The following is a 27,399-nucleotide window of genomic DNA, read 5'->3' as shown; positions in this document are numbered from 1 at the left end:
TTACAACAGCAGATATTTTCTCTTCCTATTCTTGACAAGGGGTGGACAAAAGGCTGCTCTAATAACTTCATCAAACACTGTCTTGGGGACTTGCTGTGTGAGTGTTGAACATTCCAGACACTTTACAACACCTGTCTCCTTTGTCATGGCTAAACCCTGTGGGTAAGTAATTGGAGTCACCTTCTTCTCCTTTAGTTTCTCAATCATGTCTTTATCATAGCTAAGATCAAGTTTGGTGCCCATTAGAATTATGGGAGTATTAGAACAATGGTTGCACTTCAGGATACCTCTTTGCATGGACATTTTCAAATGATGCAAAACTCACAAGGGAAAAGCAAATTAAGAATATATATTTTTTGCTGATAGGATAAGTGATGTAACTGGTCAGAGTCTTCTTGTCTTTCTATATTGATAAACCCAAATTCACAGGCCTTCCATCTATCATAACACAGGCAGAATAGTTTCCAAAGACAGGGATGTATTCTGTAGTAAAGGCATTGGCAATATGACTGATCAGTAGGCAAGGTTTACCCACAGCTCTCACACCATGTCAGCTCCTTCAGCCCTCCCAATCTGGGCAGAACCAGCTCCTCTCTGCTTTCCTTCTCCTCACTTTCACTCTTCCTCTGTGTACTTTTCAATCATTTGTGTGATGCCAAAGATGTGTGGTAGTCTGTCTGTTCCTTGATCATGGCTTCATCAAATATGCCTTCTACTCATATTTTCATTAAAAGATTCTATTCATGGGATTGTCTCATGAATTGGTAGTCATGAGGTCAGCCAGAAGGTGGTAGAGATGAGATTTGAATTCATATCTCATGAGTCTTAATTCAGTACTCTTTACATTATACTATTTTTTTCAGATGAGAGGGAGAGACAGAGCAGAGATAGAGACACAGAGAGATAGAGAAACAGAGAAAGATGGAGACATATAGAGAGATAGAGAGAGATAGAAACAGAATAAAAGAGAATAATTCTGAACTAAAAAAAATACAGTGATATAAAACAAAAACAAAAGATTGTCAGAATTAAAGTGAAAGCCAAGATTAAAGGAAAACTCAAGACACATCTAAGCCAAGGCAACTCTACTTGAAGACAAACTGCTCAGAGACTATGAGACTCATATCTTAAATATTAAAAAAACACCCAACTAAACCCATGTTAAAAATTTAAAAGCCTTAATAGCACAACTCAGAAAATCGTTAAAGAAAATTTACTTTTATGATTTACTTTTTTAAATTTATCCTAGGATAGGATAGTGTACATCAAATAGGATAGGATAGTGATAGTGTACACTTATCTTTGAGAGGTAAATTCCAAAGTTAACTTTCCCAGAACCATGATGGTCAGTGTTAGAACTAAAACATTAAAGAAACAATATTTCAGCAATTCATTTACATATCAAGGGAGAATTGTCTGAAATCACACAAGACTTCCTCACGACAAATGAAAGAAAAAATATATAACATTCAAAAACTAATTGTGCTGAATTGTGCAGAAAGCTCATATTCAAGTCATGAATACCTGGATTAAAGCACTGCCTCTAAAACCTTGCAGATGTGGGACCACATGTAAATCACAGTCCACAGTGATGCAGGCATCTCTCTCTCTAGAGCTATAAGTTATGACTTGGTGAAACAAATTTGTTTAGAAGAAGTTTCCATGGTGGGAGTTCCTCAGATTGATTAAATCAGAAATCATTTCATAAACAGACAAATAAATATTAAATAAACTTTCAAAAAAGCAAAATTAATCACTCCTCAACCTATAATGGCATATGACATAAAACTGAACATAGGCATCAATAAAAAAAGAAAATTTCAGGAAGAAAAGAAATTTCATTGAAAGTGATGAATTTGTTTCATTCCTTTTGAGTAAGAAAAAAGTAAAGAGACTATTTGCCATGCAAATGAGTCACACAAAATAAGCTTAAGAAAAATAAACATATCCATAGAGCAAGAAAAGCTACGAAGTTAAATTAATGTTTATAAAGTTACATTGCTAGACAAAGTTTCTTTTTCCTGAAACATTTGCAACCTCGCCCCAAATAATTAGATTAATATATATCTGTATATATATATATATGTGTGTGTGTGTGTGTGTGTGTGTGTGTGTGTGTGTGTGTGTGTGTGGTGTATACACAAACACACATCAATTAAAGGAAACAGGATGTACGAAATAGGAATAATTTAATATTTCTGCATCTAGAACTCATACTTACTCATTGATGTTTTGGAGTATGGTACTCTACAGATGAAGGTCTTCCAAAACAGATGATAGAGAGAAAAAGGGCCGAACAATTAACTGGAGTTGCACTCCCTCCATAACATTAACTAGAGACAGGAGGTATCATTAACTTATCCTAGCCCTTGGCAATTCCTGCTCTCCTAGGTCATAGATGCAAGACAAACAGATATATGAAACACTGAACAAAAAGCTGTATAGTTCAATCTAAGGGTCTATTGTCTTCTGTTCTAAGTTTTCTATTCTCTTGTTTCATTATTGCCCATCATTCCCTCATGCTATCAACTTTACGTATACAGGGCTTCTACTCCCTTTGGGTGCCACTTTCTCTGCTCATTCATGCCCCTCTCCCCACGCCACTCCCGGGCATGGAATAGTTTCTTTTCAAACGAGGCTGTGTATAATGGCAGATACATGAATCAGTGCAAGTCAGATAGCTTCCTACAGTGTTACAGATTCAGTTTGATGATCAGAGGGAGAAGCCCAAGTGAAAATATTCTAACTCTCTCTGTGTTGAATATGAATCCTCAGTTAGGAATTTCTGTCTTGTAGTAATAACTTGGAGTTTACAGAAATTGCTTTCTATACTTGAGATATTCTCCCATTTCTTTCCTTAGTGTGACAAAAAAGCATTAGAACATACATTTTAAAGGGTAATCATGATTTTTATTCATCAAAGAAATTCCAGCTTCTGTAACTTCTCAGTCATCATCATCATCAATCATTATAACAGCTAAGATTTATATAAGACTTTAAGGTTTCCAAAAAGCTTTACACACACACACACACACACACACACACACACACACACACACAAACACACACACAGTGAGTGTATATGTGTGTATGTATACATATATATATTTACATACCTATATATGTTTATTTCCCCAAATTATAGGTTATATTGTTATTATCATTTTACAGATGGGGAAAATGGAATAGAAAAGGACTAAATGACTTTGCCAGGGTCACATAGCCAGCAAGTATCTTATGCAACATGCCAATTTAGGTCTTCTTTACTCAAGAGTCAGCACTCCATTATGAAAACAAGAAGAGGGAAATCAGCATAACCAATCATTACATTAAAAAGAAAATTCCAAAACATGTATATTGTGCAACTTCTATAGACTTCCATCTCCATAAAACTGTGGGGTGGGATCATCATTTCTTTTTATTTTTTAATTATTTTATTTATTTTCAGTTTTCTACAATCATTTCCATATGTCATAGATTTTTTCCCCTCCCTCCCCACTCCTTCACTGAGACAGTGTGCAATTTTATATAGGTTCTACACATACATTCTTATTAAATACAATTTCCCCTTAGTCATAATGCATAGAAGAATTAAAATGAATGGGAGAGACCATAAAACCAAGAAAATAAAGCATAACACAAGAGAAAATGGTCTGCTTCACTCTTCAATTCAATCCCATACTCCTTTCTCTGGACTAGGAAGGCTTTTTTGCCTCAAGAGTCCATTGGGAATTTTTTAGCTCCTTGCATTGCTGTGAAGGACTGAGTCCAACAGAAAAATTCCTAGCATACTGTGGTTGTTGCTGTGTACAAAATTCTCCTGGTTCTGCTCCTTTCACTCAGTATTGGTTCATGTAAGTCCTTCCAGGTGTGTCTGAAGTCTTCCTGTGCATCACTTCTTATAGGACAATAGTATTTCATTACATTCATATACAACAACTTGTTCAGTCACTCCCGAAAGGATGGGCACTCTCTTGATTATCAGTTTTTGGCCATCACAAAGAGAGCTGCTATTAATATTTTTGTATATGAGGGATCCTTTATCATTTTTACGATCTTTGGATACAGTACTAGAAGCAATATTGTTAGGTCAAAAGGTATGCATAGTTTTGTAGCCCTTTGGGCATAGTTACAAACTGATCTCCAGAATGATTGGATCAACTCACAGCTCTACCAAAAATGAATTAGTATTCCAACTCTCCTACATCTTCTCCAACACTTATCAGCTTCCTGTTTGTCATGTTAGCCAATCAGATAGGTGGGACATGGTACCTCAGAGTGGTTTTGATTTGCATCTCTCTAATCAATAGTGATTTAGGGCATTTGTTCTTATGACTATAGGTAGCTTTAATTTCTTCCCCTGAAAACTGCCTGTTCATATACATATATTTTAGAACTGAAGCCTTTATCAAAGACACTAGTTACAAAATTTCTTTCCCAGTTTCCCACTTCCCTCCTAATCTTGGTTGAATTGGATTTCTTTGTGCCAAAATTTTTCAACTTAATGTAATCAAAATTAATCATTTTGCAATTCATAACGTTCTCTATCCCTTCTTAGGTCAAAAATTTCTCCTTTCTCCGTAAATCTGACATATACACTATTCCTTGCTCCCCTAATATGTTTATAGTATCAGTCTTTAAACCTATATTGTGTACTTCTTTGGACTTTATGGTGTCAGGCATTGGTCTATGCCTAGCTTCTGCCACACTGTTTTCCAGTTTTCCAGCAGTTTTTGTCAAACAGTGAGTTCTTATCCCAGAAGCTGAGGTCCTTTGGTTTATCAAACAGTAAATTGCTATATTCATTGACTACTGTGTCTTGAGCACCTAATCTATTCCACTGGTCTGACCCTCTATTTCTTAGTTAGTTGATGAATGCTGTTTAATAATACAGTTTGAGTTCTGGTAGAGCAACCTTGCCTAGCATTTCTTTTCATTAGGTCCCTTGATATTCCAGACCTTTCGTTCTTCCAGATGAATTTTGATGTTTTTTTTTTTCTAGCTCTAGAAAATAATTATCTAGTAGTTTGATTTTTATGGCACTGAATAAGTAAATTAATTTAGGTGAATTGTCATTTTAATTATATCAGTTTGGCCTACCCACGAGCAACTATAGCTTTTCCAATTCTTAGATTTGACTTTATTTGTGCAAAAAGTGTTTCATAATTGTGTTCATATAGTCCCTGGGTCTGTTTTGGCAACTAGTCTATCAGATAATTTATAGTGTCTACCATAGGTATAAATGAGATTTCTCTTTCTGTCTCTTGCTGTTGGGTTTTGCAGTAATATGTAGAAATTCAGATGATTTATCTGAGTTTATTGTATAACCTGCAACTTTGCCAAAGTTGTTTATTATTTCAAGTAGTTTTTTACTAGATTCTCTGGGATTGTCTCAGTATATCATCACATCATCTGCAAAGAGTGATAACTTAGTTTCTTCTTTGCCTATTCTAATTCCTTCAATTACTTTTTCTTCTCTTATTGTTACAGCTAACATTTCTAGTAGCATGTTGAATAACAGTGGTGATAATGGACATCCTAGTTTCACCCCTAATCTTATTGGAAATACATGTAGCTTATCCCCATTACACAAAATGCTTGCTGATGGTTTTAGGTAAATACCGCTTATTATTTTGTGTAAAGTTCCATTTATTCCTATGCTCTCCAGTGTTTTCAATGGGAATGGGTATTGCATTTTGTCAAAAGCTTTTTCTGCATTTATCGGATAATCATGTGGTTTCTGTTAGTTTTGTCGTTGATATGATCAACAATGCTAATAGTTTTGCTACTATTGAACCAGCCCTGCATTTATGCTGTAGATCTTACCTGATTATAATGTTATTCTCATGATAAGTTGATGTATTCTTTTTGCTACTATCTTATTTAAAATGTTTGCATCTATATTCGTTAGAGAGATTTGCCCATAATATTCTTTCTCTGTTTTGGCTTTTCTGGTTTAGGTGTCAGAACCATATTTATATCATAAAAAGAATTTGATAGGACTTCTTCACCAATTTTCCAAATTGTCAATATGGTATTGGAATTAACTGTTCTTTAAACATTTGATAGAATTCACTCATAAATCCATCTGGCCATGGACTATTTTTTCCAAGAGAATTCATTGATGACTTGTTCAATTTCTTTTTCTGATAAAGTGCTATTTAAGTATTCAACTTCCTCTTCTATTAATCTGGATAATTTATATTTTTTTAAAAATATGCATCCCTCTCATTTAGGTTGTCAAGTTTATGGAAATAGAGTTGGGCAAAGTAATTTCTATTTATTGTTTCAATTTCCTCCTCATTGGGCGTGAGTTCACTCTTTTCATTTCTGATATTGGTAATTTCGTTTTCGTCTTTTTTTTAAATCAAATTGACCAAAGGTTTATGAATTGTTTTGTTTTTTATATAAAAATCAACTCTTAATTTTATTGATTAGTTCAATAATTTCCTTAATTTCAAATGTATCAGTCTCTCCTTTGGCTTTCAGTATTTCTAATTTGGAATTTACTTGGGGATTTTCAATTTTTTCTTGTTGTAACTTTTTCAGCTGCATGCCCAATTCATTGATCTCCTCTTTCTCTATGTAATTCATGTAGGCATTCAAAGATATAAAACTTCCCCTAAGAACTGCTTTTGAAGTATCCTATAAGATTTGGGTTGTCCCATTATTGTCATTCTCTTGAATGAAGTTGTTGATTGTTTCTATGATTTGTTGTTTAACCCACTCATTTTAAGGATTAAATTATTTAGTTTCCAATTAATTTTTAATTTATCTTTCCAGGGCATTTTATCACATATATTTTTTATTGCATCATGATCTGAGAAGGATTCATTGACTATCTTTGCCTTTCTGCACAGTATTGAGAAATTTTTATGCCCTAGTACATGGTCAATTTGTGTATATGTGCCATGTACTGCTGAGGAGAAGGTATGTTCCTTTCTCTCCCCATTAAATTTTCTCCAGAGATCCATCATTTCTACCTTATCCAGAATTTTATTCACCTCCTTGAATTCTTTCTTGTTTATTTCGAAGGTAAATTTGTATAATTCAGAGAGGGGGAGGTTGGGGTCCCCCAAGAGTATAGTTTTGCTGTCTATTTCTTCCTGTAACTCCCTTCACTTCTCCTCTAAGAATCTGGACACTATAGTACTTGAAGCATATATGTTTAGTAATGATATTGCTTTGTTGTCCATGGTGCCTTTTAGGAGAATATAGTTTGCTTCCTTATCTCTTTAGATTAGTTATATTTCTGCTTTTGCTTTATCTGGGAATAGGATTGCTACCTCTACCTTTTTACATCAACTGAAGCAAAATATATTCTGTTTCAACCTTTTACTTTACTCATTCTGTATCCCCCTATTTCAAATGTGTTTCTTGTAAACCACATATTGTTGAATTATGGTTTTTAATCCATTCTGCTCTCCATGTCTGTTTTATGGGAGAATTCATCCCATTCACATTTACAGTTATGACAACTATCTTTGTCTTTCCCTCCATCCCCTTTCCCCCTGTTTTTCCTTTTATTTTTTCCTTCTCCCTTCCCCTCCACGGTAGAGTTTTAAGTTTTGACCACCACCTCCCTCAGTCTTCCTTCCCTTCTTTCAGCCCTCTTCTCTTTACTCCCCTTTTCTCTTACTACTTCTCTTCCTTTTAGCCTCCCCTCCCTTTTATTTCTCCTTACCCCTCCTATTGCCTATAGATCTAGTTAGATTTCTATACTTAATTGAGTTTATTTTTCCCTCCTTGAACCAAATCAGATAAGAGTAAATCTCCATCAATTTTTATCTCTGTTCCCTTTCCCTCTGCTATAATATATTTATGTGCCTCTTCTTGTGATGTACTTTCCCTCTTTCTGCCTCCTCCTTTTCACATCTCCCATGACAATCCCTTACCACACTTAAATCACATTTTCATCATCATCATTTACTTTTTACCCACTCCCTCTATCTATGTGTATCCCTTTTGCATATCATAATACATATATAATTTTCAAGATTACTGCTTTACTTGATAGTTCTGAAATTTGGTAATGATATTCCTTGATGTTTTCAGTTTGAGATGCCTTTTAAGAGGTGTATGATAGATTTTTTCAATGACTATTTTGCCCTTCTAAATCTTGGATTTCTGGGCAGTTTTCCTTGATGAGTTCTTGGAAGATATTGTCCAGGCTCTTTCTTTTCCATCATGTCTTTCTGGTAGACCAATAAATCTTAGATTTTCTTTCCTCAATATATTTTCCAGGTCAGTTGATTTTCCAATGAGATATTTTATATTTTCTTCTATCTTTTCATTGTTTAGATTCTGTTTGACTGATTCTTGCTATCTCATAGAGTCATCATTTTCTACTTGCTCAATTCTAATTTTTATCAAATTGTTTTCTCCAGTTAACTTTTGCATCTCCCTTTTCATCTGTCCAATTGTTCCTTTTTAAGAGCTATTTTCTCCAGTTAGATTTTATACTTCCTTTTCCATTTATCCAATTTTTTCAGTTAGGTTTTGTGCTTCTTTTTTCATGAGTCCAATTTTCCCTTTAAATTCTTCTGTGTTTTCTTTTATCATATTTTTAAAATCATTGACCAGTTTATCTTCTACATCCCTAATTTAGCTTTTAAAATCCTTCTTGAGCTGTTCTAAAAATGCTCTTTTTGCTTGAGAACAGTTCATATTGACTTCTGAAGTTTCAGATGGGAGTACATTCTCAATGTTGACCTCCTTGGCATTTGTGTTCTGGTCCTTAACCCCAAAGAAAGATGCTATGGTACTATCTTTTATGGTTTGCTTTTTTCTCACAATGATCATCCTTTTTCTGGCTTCTAAAGTGAATCTATGCTTCCAGGGCACGGGTGGCTCTGTCCCACGATTCTTGTGCTTAGAATTTTAGGCTTTGAGTATTGTGGCCTCTGGTTCTTTCAGGTAGAAGCCAAAATGTTATAGTTTACCTTGGTACTGAGCTGGCTGATGTGTCCAAGCAGAGGCCAGGTGAAGTCTTTCTGAGTTTCCCAGCAGTTACCATGAAGCTAGTTGCACAAGGTGTGGGGGAGGCATGGTCTAGCTACAGGAGTTCTTCTCTCCTGAGCAGTGGCAGGCTAAGTGGTCGGTAAATCTCGTTTACACTAGTGACTGCCCTATTCCCCTGACTGTGCTGAGGCATGCCTGGAGTCCTAGTGTTGATGATTGTGGGCTCCACCCCCCTGGGGCTCAGGATCTCCTTCTGGTTCACTGAGGTGGGGCTGTCTGAGACATCTCCAGTCCTGCACTGGTCCCCTTCAGCCACAGCAAGAGGGACCCCCATTTTTGATTTTCCTAGACTCACAGGCTAAGAGATTGTTTACCCCTTTGGCTGATCCCACTGTTCCAGGATTTTTCCTGGGGAAATATTCTCTGAGTTTTTCAAGGTCAACAAGGAGAGTGTTAGAGCATTTACCGATCACTCCATCATCTTGGCTCCCAGAAGTTCAAGTAGGTGATTTAGAGACATTTAATCTGCAGGCTGATAGCCTCAGGAGCAACTGCTGCAGTTACCTGGTGTTCTGCAGTTCTCTCTTGCTCATTTCCACTGAGCTCCCATCCTGGGCTGATATATTTGAGATTATGCAGTGCTGCTGCTGCTTCAGATTGCCTAGGGCTTCCTGCTTGGCTTTGTTATGGAAGGGTCTGCACTGGTACAGCCTGTGTGCTATGTGCTCCTCCAACCCCATGCTGGATCCTTCCTGTTGACCTTTCCTAAGTTGGAAATCTGTGACAGTCTGTCTCCTATTGGATTCTGCCACTCCAAAATTTGTCCACATTTTATTTTGAGAGGTATCTAAAGCATTTTGTCTTAGGGATTAGGTGAGTAGTTGCTCTCACTCTTGGCTCTGCCAGGATCATCCTTTCAACTCTTTTCTCATGTCATTCTTCTTTATAATCTCAGGCATTTACTTTTGATGTATGTGTGTATATGTGTGTGAATGTGTGTGTGTGTGTGTGTGTGTGTGTGTGTGTGTTCTTTTCTTTGATACTGTTGTAATTTTTATGTTTGGGGGCAGCTGGTTGTCACAGTGGACAGAGTACTGGACTTGGAGTCAAGAACACCTGAATTCAAATCCAGCCTCAGGAACTTCCTAGCTATGTGACCTTAGGCAAGTCACTTAACCTCTGTTTGTCACTAGAGAAGGAAATGGCATAGGTCCACAGGGTCCTGAAGAGCCAGATATTTCTAAAAAAACTGAATGGTATAAATATTGGGTATATTTCTTTCTTGTCTCTGCATAACTTCTGTCTACATCAGATCTTGCAGATCCTTCTATGCATTTCCATATACATTTCATTTATCACTTCTTACAGAATAGTAATAATATTCCATCACATTCATGGACTACAATTTGTTGAGTCATTCCTCAATCAGTGGGAATCTACTTTATTTCTAATTCTTTGCTGTCAGAAAAATTGCTACTAGGAACGTTCTTATCAATGGCATCCTTGGGACACAAACCCAGTAGTGGAATCTCTGGATCACTGTAATTTTTTTTTCATTTTATTTGTGTAATTCCAAATTGCTTTCCAAAATTATTGCACTAAGTTTACAGTTCCAACAATGAATCAGTGTGTCTCTTTTCAAAACTCTTCCAACTCTGACTACTGTAATTTTTTTATCATCATTTCCAGTTTTCTAGATGTGACATCAAGGCTCAGGATTGCTTTGTTGATTTTCCCTTATTATTGATTTCGAGCATTCCTTCATGTGGTCATGAATACTCTGCAGTTCTTTTGACAACTAATTTTTTATGCTTTGGCCAAGTATGTATTGATATTTGTACATACACACATAAGTATGTATATATACCCATACACGCATATATAAGTATGTATGTGTACATACACTTACACACATACACACATATACATATAACTAATGTGCAAAATACAGGGATGGCCCGTATGTATATACACAAACATATATGTATGTGCTTAGGTATGCAAATGTATATATATGAAATTGGAGAGGTATGTCTCATATCTCACATGATATATTTTATATATACAGTTATGTGCCTATAAATATTCACATATAGACACATGCATCTTAATATCTTGTAAACAAAATCCTCACCAAAAAATTTGATAAAAATATCTTTTCTTTTTTTCACTGCTTCTCTTTTTTTCATTACTACATTAATTTTTATCTGAGTAGAACTTCTCATTTTCATATGATCAAAGTTGTCTATTCTATCTTTTATAATTGCCCCTGTCTCTTGCATGGTTAAGAATACATCTCTTATGTATGACAGGTATATGATTTGTTTCTAGTCAGACATTTTTTATATTATGGTCTTTAATGTTAAGGTCACACAGCTATTTAGATGATATTATGGGATATGTTATAAGGTGTAATTACTGCTAGATGTCTTTCTGGTTTTCCCAGCAGTTTTTTTAATTGGACAGGGAGTTCTTCCCTAAGTAATTTATGGTTTTGACTTTACCAAACACTGGGTTATTGAGTTCCATTGTTTCTGATTGTACTTTGTCTAGTGCATTGAATTTATCTGCCTCTTTATTTTTTAACCAATACAATATAGTTTTGATGATTAATGCTGTATAATATAGTTTTATGTCTGTAAATGCTATTCTCCTTTCTTCCTTATGTCTTTTCCTCATTTCCCTTGATATTGTAGATATTCTGTTTTTCTAAATGAATTTAATAATTTTATCAATTTGCATAAAGATTCTCTTTTATAATTTGATTGATACAGCATTGAAAGTGCAAATTAACTTTGATATTGCTGTCATTTTATTATATGATCATGGACTCAACTATGAGAATTGAATATTTTTTGACATATTTAAGTTGTTCTTGATTTCTGTAAAAAGCACTTTTAAATTAAATCTATACAGAATTTTGTTAGCTTAACAAGTTAATCTCCAGATACTTAATGTATTTTTGTAGTTGTTTTGAATGGGATTTCCCTTTCCATTATTGCCTCTTGTGTTTTTGTCATTATTATATTAAAAGGCAGTTAATTTTTGAGGGTTATTTTGTAGTGTGGAAATCTCTTGAAGCTATTAATTATTTCAAGAAGTATTTTTGCTGATGCCTTAGGAGTTTCCAAATGTGTCATTATATTAGAAAACAGGGAGGTTTTTTCTCCCTTTTACCCATCACTGTATCTTTAATTTCTTTGTCTTTTTGTCATGCTGGCATTTCCAGAACAATATCAAAAAAGTGGAGAAAGTGAACTTTTTACTTTCCTCATGTATGTATTGGAAGAGGTTCTAGCACATTACACAGCATGTGATCCTTGCTTTTGGTGTTAGATAGATGACCTTTAAGATATTTTCAGGAAAAGATCTCTCTAAATTTATATTTTGTAGGCTTATTTTAAAATATAAATAAATGAAATTTATGAAAGGATTTTTCTGCATATATTAAGATAAACATGTATTTTGAGATGTCTGAGTTTTTAATATGGTTAATTACGCTGATTGTTGTCCTAACATTGACCATCCTTGTCTTCCTGGTCTACAGTTGGTTTGGTCAAAATGAATAACATCTTCGATAAATTGCTGTAGCTTATTTTACAAAGTTTTATTTCAAGGCAGAGCCAAGACAGCAGAGTAAAGGCAGGTACTCTCATGAGCTCTCTACAAACCTCCTCATATACCTTTAAATAATTACTCTACATAAATTCTAGAGTGACAGACCCCACAAAAAGATAGAGGGAAACAATTTTCCAGTCCAAGACAACTTACAAGGTCAGAAGGAAACGACTATTACACCTGGGTGAGAGTGGAGCACAGTCCAGCATAGGATACCAGCAAAGCCCTGACGCTGAGTTCTAGTGCTTCATTTACCCAGTATTCCTAGTTAGTTCCATTGATCTGCTTCACTATTAACCAGTGCTTGATGATTTGGGAAACTGCTGCTTTATAATATAGTTTGAGTTTTGACAATTCTATTTCCCTTTCATCTCAATCACTTTTCATTTTTTTCCTTTGAGATTCAAGGCAAATATTTTTTTTTCCTGCAGATAACTACTGTTATCTTATTGAGTTCTATCAACTACATCTTAGATAGTATATTTGACATATTATTAAAATGTAAATTAAATTTGTTAAAGTTATTATTTTTTATTATACTGGCATGTCCAAGGCATAATAAATGAAAACTCCTCTAGCTTTTTAATTTGTTCATTTCCTTTCAGAGTATTTTGTAATTGTATTTTTATAAGTATTTTGTGTACTTTTGTAGATGCATCTCAAGTATCTTACGCATTTTTTCGTTATTTTGAATGGGGGAGCTAGAAGGCACAGTGGATGGATTGTCAGACCTGGAATAAGCAAAAATTCATCTTCCTGAATTCAAATCTGGCCTCAAACATTTACTAGTTCTATGTCCTGGGCAAGTCACTTAACCCTCTTTGCCTCAGCTTCCTCATTTGTAAAATGACCTGGAGAAAGAAATGGCAAATTCAATATCTCATCCAAGAAATCCTGAAATGGAGTCATGAAGAATTGGTTCTGATTAAAAAAGTTATTTTTAATAGTACTTCTCTTTCTATCACTGCGTATTGGAATTATTATATAGACATTTTTGATTATTTTGTGGTCTTAAACCTTGCTAAGGCTATTAGCTGTCTCAGTTAATAACTTTGCTGCTTCCCCTAGGATTCTTTAAGGAAATCATCATGTAATCAGCAAATAGGTATAGTTTACCTTGTTGCTACCATGTTTTATGAAGTATCTCATCATATTGCTGTTGCTGTATTTCTAGAACTATATTAATTAAAACCCATGGATGTAAATATGGTTGCTTTACTCCTACATTTTATGTTCATATTTATAGTTACAAGCTTGTTGTAATTCTTTTTTTTTTAAAAAAAAAACAATGGGATATTTAAGATCTCTGGTCTTTTGCTAGTTTATTTATTGAGTATATGTGTATGTTTGTGTGTACATGTGTGTTTAAAATTATCCCTCTGTTTCTTTTCTGTTCCCAGGTTTGGTAGCATATAACTGGGCATAATTTTTTCTAATTCTTTTTTGCTTTCTGGTTTTATTAAGTTCACCTTGCTCATTTTCTATTTTGTTGATTCAATTTTTGCACAATCTTTTAAATATGATTATCTAAACACATACAAACATTCATAATCTTTTCAAGGAATGACATTTTAGCATTTTACAAATTGCTTCTATAGTCTTTATAACTTCCAGTGTATATATATTTCTCCACTAATTTTCAACATTTTCTCTTGTGTGTTTTTTTTTTTTTTAATATTTTCATTGACAATTAATCTCTCAGCTCTGGGAATTTTCCCACGATGTTCCTCAGGCTTGTAATACTCTCTTTTTTCATCTCAGACTACCACCTTCACTGGATTCCTTCAAGTCCCAATTAAAATCCCAACATATATAGGCAGACCTTCTCAGACCCTCTTACTTCTAATCCTTTTCCTCTATCAATTATTTCCTATTTATCCAATATATACCAGGTTTGCACATATTTTTTGGCTTCATATCTCCGAGTTAGACTGTGAGCTCCTTAAATTCAAGGGCTTTCTTTTTCCTCTTTCTGTGTTTGAAGTACATAGTCCTATGCCTAGTAAATAATAGGCATTTAACAGTTTACTGACTATTTAGTTGTTGGCATTCTAATTTCAACATTAAATTTTGGTTCATTTCTTCTCTTCTCTCCTATTTTGTTAATATTTTTGATTGTAGGGAAGCTATTTTCTTTTTCTTAAAGACTATTTTAAATGCTTCTCAGAAATTTTCACAAGCTGTTTTACCATTTTCCTTCACACAACTATTCTTTAAAGTACTCTTTATTTAAGATTAAATGATTTGCTCTCCTTTTGAGTATGTTTCTTATTTCTCCTTCTTTAACGATTATTTATTTTCTTATGGTTTGATGTATTTTTAAATGTTTATTTACTTATTTTTACTTTTCAGCATTCAATTCCACGAAATTATGAGTTATAAATTTTATCCCAATCTCTCCCCTCCCCCATCCCTAAACACTGTATATTCTGATTACCCTTTCCCCCAATCTGCCCTCCCTTCTCTCAAACCTCTCCCTTCCCTTATCCCTATCTTCTCTCTTTTCTTGTAGGGCAAGATAAATTTCTATACTCCACTGCCTGTATTTTTTATTTCCAGGTTGCATGCAAAAACAATTCTCAACATTCATTCCTAAAACTTTGAGTCCTAACTTCTCTCCCTTCCTCCCTCCCCACCTATTCCCACTGAGAAGGCAAGCAATTCAATATAACTTATATATGTGTAATTTTGCAAAAGACTTTATAATAGTTATGTTTTATAAGACTAACTATATTTCCCTTCATCCTATCCTGCCCATGCTATTCTATCCCTATCTATTCTCATTTTTGACCTTGTTCCTCCTCAGATGTGTTTACTTCTAATTACTCCCTCCTCCCATTTGTCCTCCCTTGTATCATCCCCCCCACCTCATTTATCCCCTTCTCCCCTACTTTCCTATAACATAGGATAGATTTTCATACCAAATCAAGTGTGTATGTTATTCCCTCCTTAAACCAAATGTGATGAGAGTAAGCTTCACTTTTTCCCTCTCACTTGCTCCCTTTTCCCTTCCATTGAAAAAGATTTTTCTTTCTTCTTTCATGAGAGATAACTTGCCCCATTCCATTTCTCCCTTTCTCCACCCAATATTTCCCTCTCACCCCTTCTTTTTAATTTTTTAGATATCATACCTTCCTATTCAACTCACTCTGTTCTCTCTCTGTCTCCGTCTGTCTCTCTCCCTCTCTCTCTCTCTATATGTGTGTGTGTGTGTGTGTGTGTGTGTGCATGTGTGTGCAATCCCTCAAACTACAAAAATACTAAGAAAAGTTTCAACTTACAACTATTATCTTTCCACGTAGGAATGTAAACAGTTCAACTTTAGTAAGTCCCTTATGATTTCTCTTTCCTGTGTACCCTTTCATGCTTCTATTGATTCTTGTCATTTAAAATCAAATTTTCTATCCAGTTCTGGTCTTTTCATCAAGAATGCTTGAAAGTCCTCTATTTCATTGAATGAACATATTTTCCCCTGAAGTATTATACTAAATTTTGCTGGGTACGTGATTCCAGTTTTAATCCTATTTCCTTTTACTACTGGAATATCATATTCCAAGTCCTTTAATCCCATAATGTAGAAACTGCCAGATCTTTTGTTATCCTGATTGTATCTCCACAATACTCAAATTATTTCTTTCTAGCTGTTTGCAATTTTTTCTCCTTTCCCCAGAAACTCTGAAATTTGGCTGCAATATTCCTAGGAGTTTCTCTTTTTGGATCTCTTTCAGGAGATGATAGGTGAATTCTTTCAATATTTTTTTACCCTCTGGTTCTAGAATATCAAGGCAGATTTTCCTTAATAATTTCATGAAAGATGATGTCTAAGTTCTTTTTTTGATCATGGCTTTCACGCAGTCCCATAATTTTTAAATTGTCTCTATTGAATATAGTTTTCAGGTCAATTGTTTTTCCAATGAGATATTTCACAGTATCTTCCATTTTTTCATTCTTTTGGCTTTGTTTTGTAATTCCTTGGTTTCTCATAAAGTCATTAGCTTCCATCTGCTCCATTCTAACTTTTAAAGAACAATTTTCTTCAGTGAGCTTTTGAAGCTTTTGAACCTCCTTTCCCATTTGTTTAATTCAACTTTTTAAAGCAACCTTCTCCTCATCGACTTTTTGGACCACTTTTGCCAATTGAATTAGCTTATTTTTAAAGGTATTATTTTCTTCAGTATATTTTTGGGTCTCCTTTAGCAAGCTTTTGCCTCACTTTTCATGATTTTCTTCCATCGCTCTCATTTCTCTTCCAAATTTTTCCTCCACCCCTCTTACTTGATTTTCAAAGTATTTTTTGAGGTCTTCCATGGCTTGAGACCACTGCATATTTATTTTGGAGGTGTTGCATGCAAAAGCCTTGACTTTTAGGTCTTTCTCTGATGGTATGCATTGTTTTTCCTCATCCTAAAGGATGAAAGGAAATACCTGTTCACCAAGAAATTAGCCTTCCATACTCTTATTTTTGGGCATTTTCCCTGTCATTTACTTGACTTCTGAGTTCTTTGTGAAGGGCAGCATAAACTCTGGGGACCTGTAAGTTCTCAGTTCCTGCAAAGTGGCACAATCGAGAGAGAGGAGTTTACTCTTCTCCTGGCCTGCACTCTTGCCTGTGACCAACCACATGTACTCTATTTTGCCTAGGAACTGCAAGTACAATTCCCTCTCCACGACTGCCTCCAGCTCCACTGCAAGCACTCTCAACCCTGGAGAGCCACTCAGGGCTGAGATTCAGATCAGTCACTCAGTTCCCCCAGGGTCTTTAGGCCAAGGACTCCAAAACACTGCAGTAACTGCTGCCTGTGGGACCAGACTCCATTCCCTTCTCACCCAGATAAAAGAGCTTTCTCACTGACGTTGAAACTGTTTTTGGTGTTTGTGAGCTGAGAAATCTGGGAACACAACTGCTGCTGGGGATTCTGGCCCCTGAAGCCTGTTCCAGCCCTGTTCCTTCCACACCATGGCTAAAGCTGGGCTGTGCTCCACTCTGCACTCAGTGTGGTAGACCTTTCCTGTTGGCCTTCCAGGGTGTCTTGGGCTGGAAATCTCTTTCACTCAGTATTTTTTTTGGTTTCTGTTGTTCTGGAATTTGCTTAAAGTCATTTTTACAGGTATTTTATGGGCTATGGAAGTGAGCTTCTACAGGTTTATCCTTTTACTCCACCATCTTGGCCTCAGCCCCCTGGTTTAATATTTCTTATAAAGTTTCTTAGATACTTTTAAGAAAAGGCAAAATTATAAATATCTCAGAATAACAGAAGAGGAAATTAATAACTCCATTTTAGAAAAAAAGAAATGGAACAATCCATCAATTAACTGCCTAAGAAAAACTTCTCCAGGACTTGATGGATTTATAAGTGAATTCTACCAAGCATTTAAAGAACAGTTAATACCAGTGCTATATAACTAGTTGGGAAAATGGGAAAATGGACAAAGAATAAGTCTTACCAAACTCCTTTAATGCCACAAACATGGTGCTGATGCCTACACCAGAAAGATCCAAAAAAAAAGAAATAAAATTACAGACAAATTTCCCTAATGAATATAGGTGCAGAATTTTTAAATAAAAACATTAACAAAGCATTTTCAGGAATTTATCATGAAGATAATGTGCTATGACCAGGCAGTATTTATACCAGGAATGCAGGGCTGGTTCAAATATTAGGAGAACTATCATCATAATTGAATGCATCAATTAAAAAAAAGTAACAGAAATCATATGATTATCTCAATAGATGCAGAAAAAGCTTTTGACAAAATATAGGAATCATTCCAATTAAAAGCACTAGACAGCATAGGAGTAAATGGTATTTTCTGTAATATGATAAGCATTATGTATCTAAACAATCAGCAAGCAGTATATTTAATGAAGATAAGCTAAAGGCATTCTCAGTAAGATCAGGGATGAAATAAGAATACCCATTATTACTACTATTATATAATATTGTCCCAGAAATGTTAGTTTTGAAATAGAAATTGTTGAAATTAGAAGAGACAATGAGGGGGAAAACATAACTCTTTGCAGAAATAATAGTATACTTAGCTAATGCCAGAGAATCAACTAAAAATCTACTTCAAACAATTAACAACTTTAGCAGAATTGCAGGATATAAAATAAACCCATAATTTACAATCATAACAAATAATAATCAATCATCAGCATTTCTAGATATTAGCAATGATGCCCAGCAGCTAGAACTAGAAAGAAAAATTCCATTTAACCTAATTGTAGACAATATAAAATATCTAGGAGTCAACCTGTCAGGACAAATCCAGGAACTACATGAACAAAATTACAAAACACTTTTCATGCAAAGAAAATCAGATTAAAACTATTGAAAAAATATCAGTTGTTCATGGGTAGGCCAACATAATATAATAAAAATGACAATTCTACCTAAATTGATTTGGTTATTCAGTTCTATAACAATCAAATTACCAAAGAGTTATTTTATAGAGCCAGGAAAAAATAACAAAATTCGTCTGGAAGGACAAAATGGCAAGAGTATCAGGGAATTAATGAAAAAAAAGAAAGATCACATAGCCATACCAGATCTAAAACTATATTATAAAGTGGCAATCATCAAAATTATTAGGAAGTGGCTAAGAAATAGACTGATGGCGGTAAAGCCAAGATTGTGGAGTAAAGGCAGGGACTTGCCTGAGATTTTCCCTAAATCCCTCCAATTACCTTTTAAGATTGACTCTAAAGAAATTCCAGAGCAACAGAAACTACACAAAGATGAGGTGAAACAGGTTTCTAGCCAAACACAATTTAGAAGGTTGGCAGAAAAGGTCTGCTGCACCAGGGTGAGAGAGGAGCACTGTACAGTATAGCATGCACCAGCAGAACCATGGCCCCAGGAAACTAGGAACAAGCCTGGGGAGTGACTAAATTAGCAGAGGCAATGGCACAAGCTGTTTCTGGAGCTCTCAGTCCACATATGATAAGAGATCAAACAACTGCTCTGAAGGAGATTACAGGGGTCTTTTCACTAGCACTAAGAAAAGATCAGCCTTGGATGGCACTCAGGGAGCTAGGAGGAGTACAAGCACAACAGAGCTTGAGGTCACAGTAGAAAGGAGACCATCCTCACATTTCTACGGCAGAAAAAGAGTCCCTATAGTCACTCACAGGCCAGAAAAGAGGCCAAGAGAGTAGCAAACATCTCTCTTGAGATCATACCACTTTGGAAGAATTGAAAATTTATAGGGCCCTAGAAATATCTCTGAAAAGAGTTGCACAAACCCCCTGAAGCTTTGGAGAGCTCACCTTCCACCCTGGAAGCAGAGCCTTACTATAACAAACAGCTAAAAGTCAAACAATAGGCTGAGAAAATGAACAAACAACTGGGAAAAATTCTGAGTACAGAAAGTTATTACATTGACAAGAAAAATCAAAGAGCAACTAAAAAAAGATAACAAAGTCAAAGCTCCTACATCCAAAGAATTCCCCCAAAATATGAATTGGCCATGAAAGAGCTCAAAAAGGATTTTGAAAATCAAGTAAGAGAAGAAAAGGAAAAACTGGGAAGAGAGATAAGAATGATACAAGAAAATCATGAGAAAAGAGTCATCTGCTTGGTAAAGGAGACAAAAAAAAATGCTGAAGACAATAACATTTTAGAAAACAGACTTGGCCAAATGGTAAGAGAGGTTCGAAAAGCAAATGAGGAGCCTTAAAAACCAGAATTGGAGGAATGGAAAAGGAGATTCAAAAACTCACTGAAGAAAATAATTCCTTAGAAATTAGAATGGAGCATAAGGAAGCTAACGACTTTATGAAAAATCAAGAAATAATCAAACAAAACAAAATAAATGGAAAATAGTAGTCAATGTGCAATATGCAGTGCAATGAGATATTGATCTTGCTGGAAAAATAACTGACCTGGAAATAGATCTGTGAGAGAGAGGATTTAAAAATTATTGGACTACCTGAAAGTCATGATCAAAAAAAAGAGCCTAGACTTCACCTTTCAAGGAATTATCAAAGAAAGCTTCCCAGTTATTCAAGAATCAGGGGGCAAAATAGAAATTGAAAAAATCCATGAGCCACCTCCTGAAAGAGATCCCAAAATGAAAACTGTCAGGAATATTATAACCAAATTCCAGAGTTCCCAGATCAAAGAAAAAATATTTTGAGCATTCAGATGGAAACAACTGAAGTATGGTCGAGTCACGGTTAAGATAACACCAGATTTAGCAGCTTCTACATTAAAGGAACAAAGACCTTAGAATATAATATTCTGGAGGGCAAAGGAGGTAGGATTGCAACTAAGTATCACTTACCTAAAAAAATTGAGTATAATCCTTCAGAGAAAAAATGGATATTCAATGAGACAGAGGACTTTCAAGCATTCCTGATGAAAAGACCAGAACTTAGTAGAAAATACGACTTTCAAATACAAGACTCAAGAGAAACATAAAACAATAAACCAGAAAAGGAAATCATAATGGACTCAATAAGGTTAAACTGCTTACATTCTTACATGGGAAGATGATATTTGCAGCTCATAAAAATTTTCTCATTATTACAAATTCAGAAAGAGTATATATAGACAGAGGGCACAAGTGTGAGTTGAATATGAAGCCATCATATTTAAAAAGGAAAATTAAAGTGGGAGAGAAGAATGTACTAGGAGAAAGAGAAAGGGAGGGGTAGAATGGGAGAGATTATCTTGCATAAAGAGGCAAGAAAAAGTTTTTATAGTGGAGGGAAGGAGGGAGAGGTGAGGGATATGAGGGAATAACATTTTCATGCAATTGGGTATAAAAATCTATTTTCCCATAGGAATGTAGGAAGAGAAGGGGACAACAGAAATCTTGGGGGGGGATAAAAGGGAGGGCAGATTGGGGGAGTAGTTTGAAGCAAAACATTCTTGAGGAAGGAAGAGAGAGAAGAGAGAGAATTGCATAAATGAGTGTATAGGATAAAGGGAAATACAGTAAGCAATAGTAACTGTGAAAAAAATTTAGAAGCAAGTTTCTCTTATAAAGTCTTCATTTCTCAAACATATAGAGAGCTAAGTCAAATTTTCAAAAATAAGAGACATTCCCCAATTGTAAATGATTTAAATATATGATCAGCTTTCAGACGAAGTAATCAAAACTATCTATAGCCATATGAAAAATACTCCAACTCACTGTTGATTTGAGAAATGTAAATTAAAACAATTCTGAGGTACCACCTCATATCTCTCAGATTAGCTAAGTGGATTCAAAAGATAAATGAGAAATGTTGGAGGGGATGTTGGAAAAATGAGCTATTAATGCACTGTTGGTGGAGTGGTGAACTGATTCAACCATTCTGTAGAGTAATCTGCAACTATGCCCAAAGGGTTACAAACCCATGTATACCCTTTGAACTAGCAATACCACCATTAGGTCTGTGTCCCAAAAGAGATAAAAAAGGAAAAGGACCTGAATATACAAAAATATTCACAGCAGGTTGTTTTCTGGGGACAATGAATTAGAAATGTAGGGGATACCCATCAATTGGGGAATGGCTGAACAAGTTGTATAAGATTTTGATGGAACACTATGGTGTTATAATAAATGATGAAATGTTCTGAAAAAAAAAACCTAGAAAATCTTCCATGTGCTGATGAGAAATTAAAGATACTATGTACAAAGCAACAGCAATTTTGTAAGATGATCAGCTGTGAATGACAGCTATTTTCAGTAAATCAACGATCTAAGACAACTCTGAAGGACTCATGATGTCCAGAGAAAGAACTGATTATGTCTGAATACAGATTGAAGAACTCTTTTTTAAACCTTATTTTTCATGAGTTATTTTTTGTGTATGTTTTCTTTCACAACATGACTATTATGGACATGTTTTGCATGACTTATACATGTATAACCTATATCGAATTTCTAGCCTTCTCAATAGGAAAGGGGGTGGGGAAAGAGGAAGGGAAAGATTTTGGAACTTAAAATTTTAAAAACAAATGTTAAAAATTGTTTTCATATATAACTGGGAAAAATAAAATACTAAATCAAATTTAAAGAAACCAGGAATGACTTCAAAGAAGAGATATAAGATATTCTTACATCATTTATTTATAAATGGGAAATTCACAGCTATGTGTGTATGTATGTGTTTATTACACATCATAGAGCCCTTTTGGTACAATTTCTGAAGAAACATCTGTAAAATATGTATATTTATAAATTACATTCATGCGCAACTCTGGTAATTAGCTAATAAACATATATTTATCATCACTAAAGAAACCCCTAACACAATATTTCCATTAAGTGATCAACCAGCCTCTGCAAACCACTTTGGGTCAACTTTAAGTGTTAGGGATTATTTCTTGATGTTCCATGTTGGGACTGGAAGCTCAATTCCGTGTGGACAGTCTCGGGCAGGTAAAAGTGGGACTTCTAGATCTTAGAGTCTTACGAGGCCCTCCATGAACAGCAGGGGTTCGAGAAGGTCAGACCGAGCTAGATCGGCTAGCTCGGGTATTTCCGCCTCTCCCCCGGAGATACCTGATGGGTGGAGTCTCCCTGCCCTCGAGGTCGTCCCGGATTGGAGCACACCTAGTTACCTAACAGCACGGTATTGAGATGCAAACTGTGTGGCTGAAGATTAAGTAGGATTGAGGAAGCCTAAAAGCTCTCTTAGCACGTGTGGAGCCAAAGAGAAAAGTAGGGCTCCGCTTCTTTTCTTTCCTCTCTCCCCTCCCCCTCTCTCCCCGCTTGTACTTCTACTTCCAATCCCTTAAGCTTAGCCTTCTTAGGAAATCTCCCCCTCTTCGTCCTAAGAAAGAAGACCCCCTGCACTTGTAACCGAAACCCTGTAATAAAGCTCAACCCCTGTTTGACTCTGGAACGTCCTTTCTCTCATACGTGCATCCGGCGTGGCCAGCCGAAGACCTGGACAGGTAAGAAAGACTCGGGTAGCCCAATACAGGCCTCTAGGCTTGGCAGTTCCACCTAAATTTGGCTCTTTATCAACATTTAGAAAAACACAAAGCACTTCCCAGGGCTTTCCCAGAGTTATAGGGATGGAGAAAATTTGTCAATCCAGTCTAGCCTCCTGCAGGATAAACATACACACACACACACACACACACACACACACACACATACTCACATGCCTCTTATTTTTTTCATCTCACTAACCATTAATGTAATCAATATGGAGACAATCTAGATAGCAACAATCTAGAGAGAAATTCCACCTGTTGGGACCTACAGTGTCTGCATTTGAATTTAATATACAAAAACAGTGTTTTTTTTTTTTTTAAGAAACATTAGCATACATGAGCATACATTGGTTGGCAAAGGTAAGGATAAAGAGGTATGTTGGAAAAACAAAAGAATTCAAACTTTCTCAACAAATTCCACAAATTATAAATATCTGAAAATTTATTAGCCCAGAGTTCAGAGGAATTGGCCAAAGCAGGGCCCCACTCTTTTTTCAGGAGCAGGGACCACTGAATATAGAAGTGAGATGAGCTATATACTGTTAGTTCAAGACAGATCTTCCCACCAGGAGCCGAATTGGTCCATTCTCCATTAGGTCACCATCTTCTCCGCGTGTCCATTACCCACCTTAATTTGATTCCTCCTTCCAAACATGTTTTAACATAGGACCCAAGATCAGAAAATGGAGGAATAAATTTGTGAGATGTGTCTCCTTACATGCAAGCAGTGAAGAAAAGCCTTTTCCAAGAAACTCTAGGTAATTTTCTTTGGCTAGTTCCAGCTAGCTGCAGATTTGGTTCTTTATCAAAAACTTTGTAATTTTCTGAAGTCTGTCTTTTGGTTGGTTGAGTCCTCTTGCAGTCTGCTGGCCTTCTCATTATCTAACTTATTCCCAATGACTTCATCAATGAACAATAACTTACTGTGGAAATTTAACTTTTGCTGTCTCTCCCAGACAGATGCAACATCTTTGGCAAATGAAAACAAAGTTGGCAACCACGGGTTTTTCAAACTGTTTAAATTAGAATGAGTAGAGCCACTAACTGGGAGAGGAGGGACACTGTTAAGGCGTTTCCACCTCTGCAATGGGTCCCCCTGTACAAGGTCCGGGCATCCTCTGTGTGCGCAGGTGCCCTTCCCAAGACAGGCTAGTGCGCAGGCTCTTTGCCTCAGCTCTATCCTCCGGTTGTCAGAAGAGGAACGTCCTGCCCCTGACAACTTCTGCTTCTGGGTCATCCCTTGTAAGCGGCTCTACCTACCTGTTTGGAGCCGGTGACCGTATCCTGAGCCCTTGATGAGTTCTAGTATGAGGTATAATATGAAGAGCATTCTCAGAGCGCTTAATTCCAACAGTGGCTGCCATACGTTCCTTTCCCCATGGTAACGTAGAGGACCTGATCTGCGGGGGAGCTGACGAGAATTGTACTCGTGGCGCCCTAAAGCCACTGTCCTATGCTTGCATGATGTCAGGTGTGATCTGTGTGGAGTTACCCTTGGAAGGAGAAGCTGAGGTAAATGTTCTTGATGGACACCACCGGAAGGCTCTCCATTACACAGCTGAGACAGATGAAGCATTGCGTGGAAGTCCCGTTGGAATATGGTGCAAACCTCAATGCACTAGATAGCAACAGAGTCTCCCCCACTTCACTGGACAGCCTTTAAGAATAATGCTGAGTGTGTAAGGGCCCTACTAGAAAGTGGTGCCTCCGTCGATGCCTTGGATTATTACAACAATGACACACCACTTAACTGGGCAGCCCCGAGGGGAAAACTTTGAGACTTAGCACACTGCTTGACTATGGTGCAGAGGTCGGGGTGACTAACTGGAAGGACCAGATGCCTGTGTCCCGGTTGGTGGCTCTCTTGCTTAAGGGACTTGGAACAGAAAATGAGGATTCTTGCTTTGAGCTCCTCCACTGCGGACACTTAGAATTTCAGAAAAATGGAACTATCTCTGGTGAGGTAGCCAAAGACCAGCGACTTTGAGAAAAACTGGCTATGCTGTGCTCTGCCTCAGGAACCCTAAAAACATTTTCTCGATTCAACAAAGTTTGGTACTCTAGTATCTACCATCGCCAGCATCTTTGAAAGAATACCTGTTACTTGTGGAATAACTGAGGAAGGATTTGGGCCATCACACAGCAATTCTACATAAGGTTTGCCCTGCAGACTTCTTAGCTCTCCTGTTCTTTCATCGGGAAATGGTATGCAGATGCTCATGTTTGGTGCAGAAATTTAGAAGCAACACAGCACACCAATAACACCCTTGCCACCTCATCTCTAAGGCAAACAAACAAACAAACAAATCCCATGTTGTTTTGGTTTTTTTTTATTTGTACAAAGTGTGTGTATTGTTTACTCAGCTTTTGATATCTGCACCTTCTAGAAGAAATGATATTCATATTCTTATTTAGGAGACATACAGCTGGAGCCAGCTGCACAGCTGAATTTCTTTAGGAAAATTAAATGTATTTAAGTAGTGTGTGTGATCTCCCTGCAGAGACATTTGGTTACTAACCCTTTAGGAGCTTTTTAATTGGTCATTGGAGATATTCAGGGGAAAAAAAAACACAGAACAGATAACTCTGTTCACAGTCTAAAGAAGAAAATATAACACAACTTAAATAGTGCAATTTAATAATAGCTGAATGACATACTAGCATTGCCATGTAATTGAGGGGGGGACTTCTCTTTGTTTCCCATCATAAGAAAGAACAAGCTGGCCTTTTTACCTTGTGTGTATCTGAGTGGTACAGGAGTACAGCAGAATTAACTTAGCTGCTCTCCAGTGTAAAGAAAATAGTTATCTCTGCAATCCTGAGAATGCTAGTTTCTCAAATGTATTTCTTCTCCGACTTTCCCCGATTAGGTTTTCTAATAGCACCAAGAAGCCATCATCCCTATCCTTTAGATCTTTTAGTGTTTGATTCCAGGAGGGAAAGGTATAAACTAGGTTGCTTTCCTCCAAGGTCAAGTTCATAATTTCTGCATAGAAAATTCTACTAAATGTTTAGAATTGTTTCCTTTCTATTGCTAAATTGTGCTTTGTATTCATTGACATTTTAGTCATTTCAGGCTATGTGTGTATATGTGTTGGTAGTGGAGAGACTGTATAGAGAACTAACTAACTAGAAAAGTGTGGTTTGGATTAACAGGACTTTTCATTTCCACATTCCTAAACTTCAAATCAAGTTGTCACTGAGGGTTCTGAGAAGCTGTAATGTGAAGAATACTTGACTAAAACAAAAAACTGTGTGGTGGGGGGACAGAAAAAAAGGGTGGGAGAAAGCTATATGCAAAATAGGAATGGAATCTGTTCAAGTGTGGTATATTGTATAAAGAGCAGACTTTGAATTAAAAAAATACAATGCCTAAAATTTGCATTAAAATACTTATTTTATTAATTGTAGGATTGAGTCTCTTAGTAAACAAACTTTCCACTATATTTAGTCTGCCAGTGTGTTTTTTTTCCCTTTTGCTAGTGGAATTTGTTATTCAAGTCACAATCCTCCAATGTTTCCTATTTGTCTGGAGATACTTCTGTTTCATCAACTTAAATATAATCATTTTAGAGTATATACTTTTGCAGTATTACACAGAAAGCTAGGAGTTTTTTCCACCTCAAGAGCTATTTTTTTAAATATTAAAGTTTCATTTGATATAATGAAAATCCAAATTTTATACCCAGCTTTAAAGTTTATGAAACATTTTTCTCACAACAACCCTATGAGGTAGATGAGTATTGATGTTGGATGAGGAAGGTGAACGATAAGAGGTTAAATGTCTTTCTCCTGACCACACTGCTAGTAAATACCCAAGATGAGATACAAACGAGGTTCCTCGTTGCTATTCAACACTGTACTACACTGCTGCTTTAAATAC

At 36.0% G+C, this 27,399-nt stretch overlaps 2 pseudogenes; one reads left to right on the top strand and one right to left on the bottom strand.

Moving 5' to 3' along the window:
• On the bottom strand, positions 1 to 24,753 carry LOC140531934 (ras-related C3 botulinum toxin substrate 1-like; annotated as a pseudogene).
• A 58-nt stretch (positions 24,754 to 24,811) lies between these two features.
• Positions 24,812 to 26,071, top strand: LOC140531326 (ankyrin repeat and SOCS box protein 8 pseudogene; annotated as a pseudogene).
• The last annotated feature ends 1,328 nt before the right edge of the window (positions 26,072 to 27,399 follow it).

This window comes from Notamacropus eugenii, chromosome 3 (genome assembly GCF_028372415.1).
Source record: "Notamacropus eugenii isolate mMacEug1 chromosome 3, mMacEug1.pri_v2, whole genome shotgun sequence".
Taxonomy (NCBI): domain Eukaryota; kingdom Metazoa; phylum Chordata; class Mammalia; order Diprotodontia; family Macropodidae; genus Notamacropus; species Notamacropus eugenii.
The sequence above is the reverse complement of the archived record's forward strand: the minus strand, read 5'-3'. Positions and strand labels throughout refer to the sequence as shown.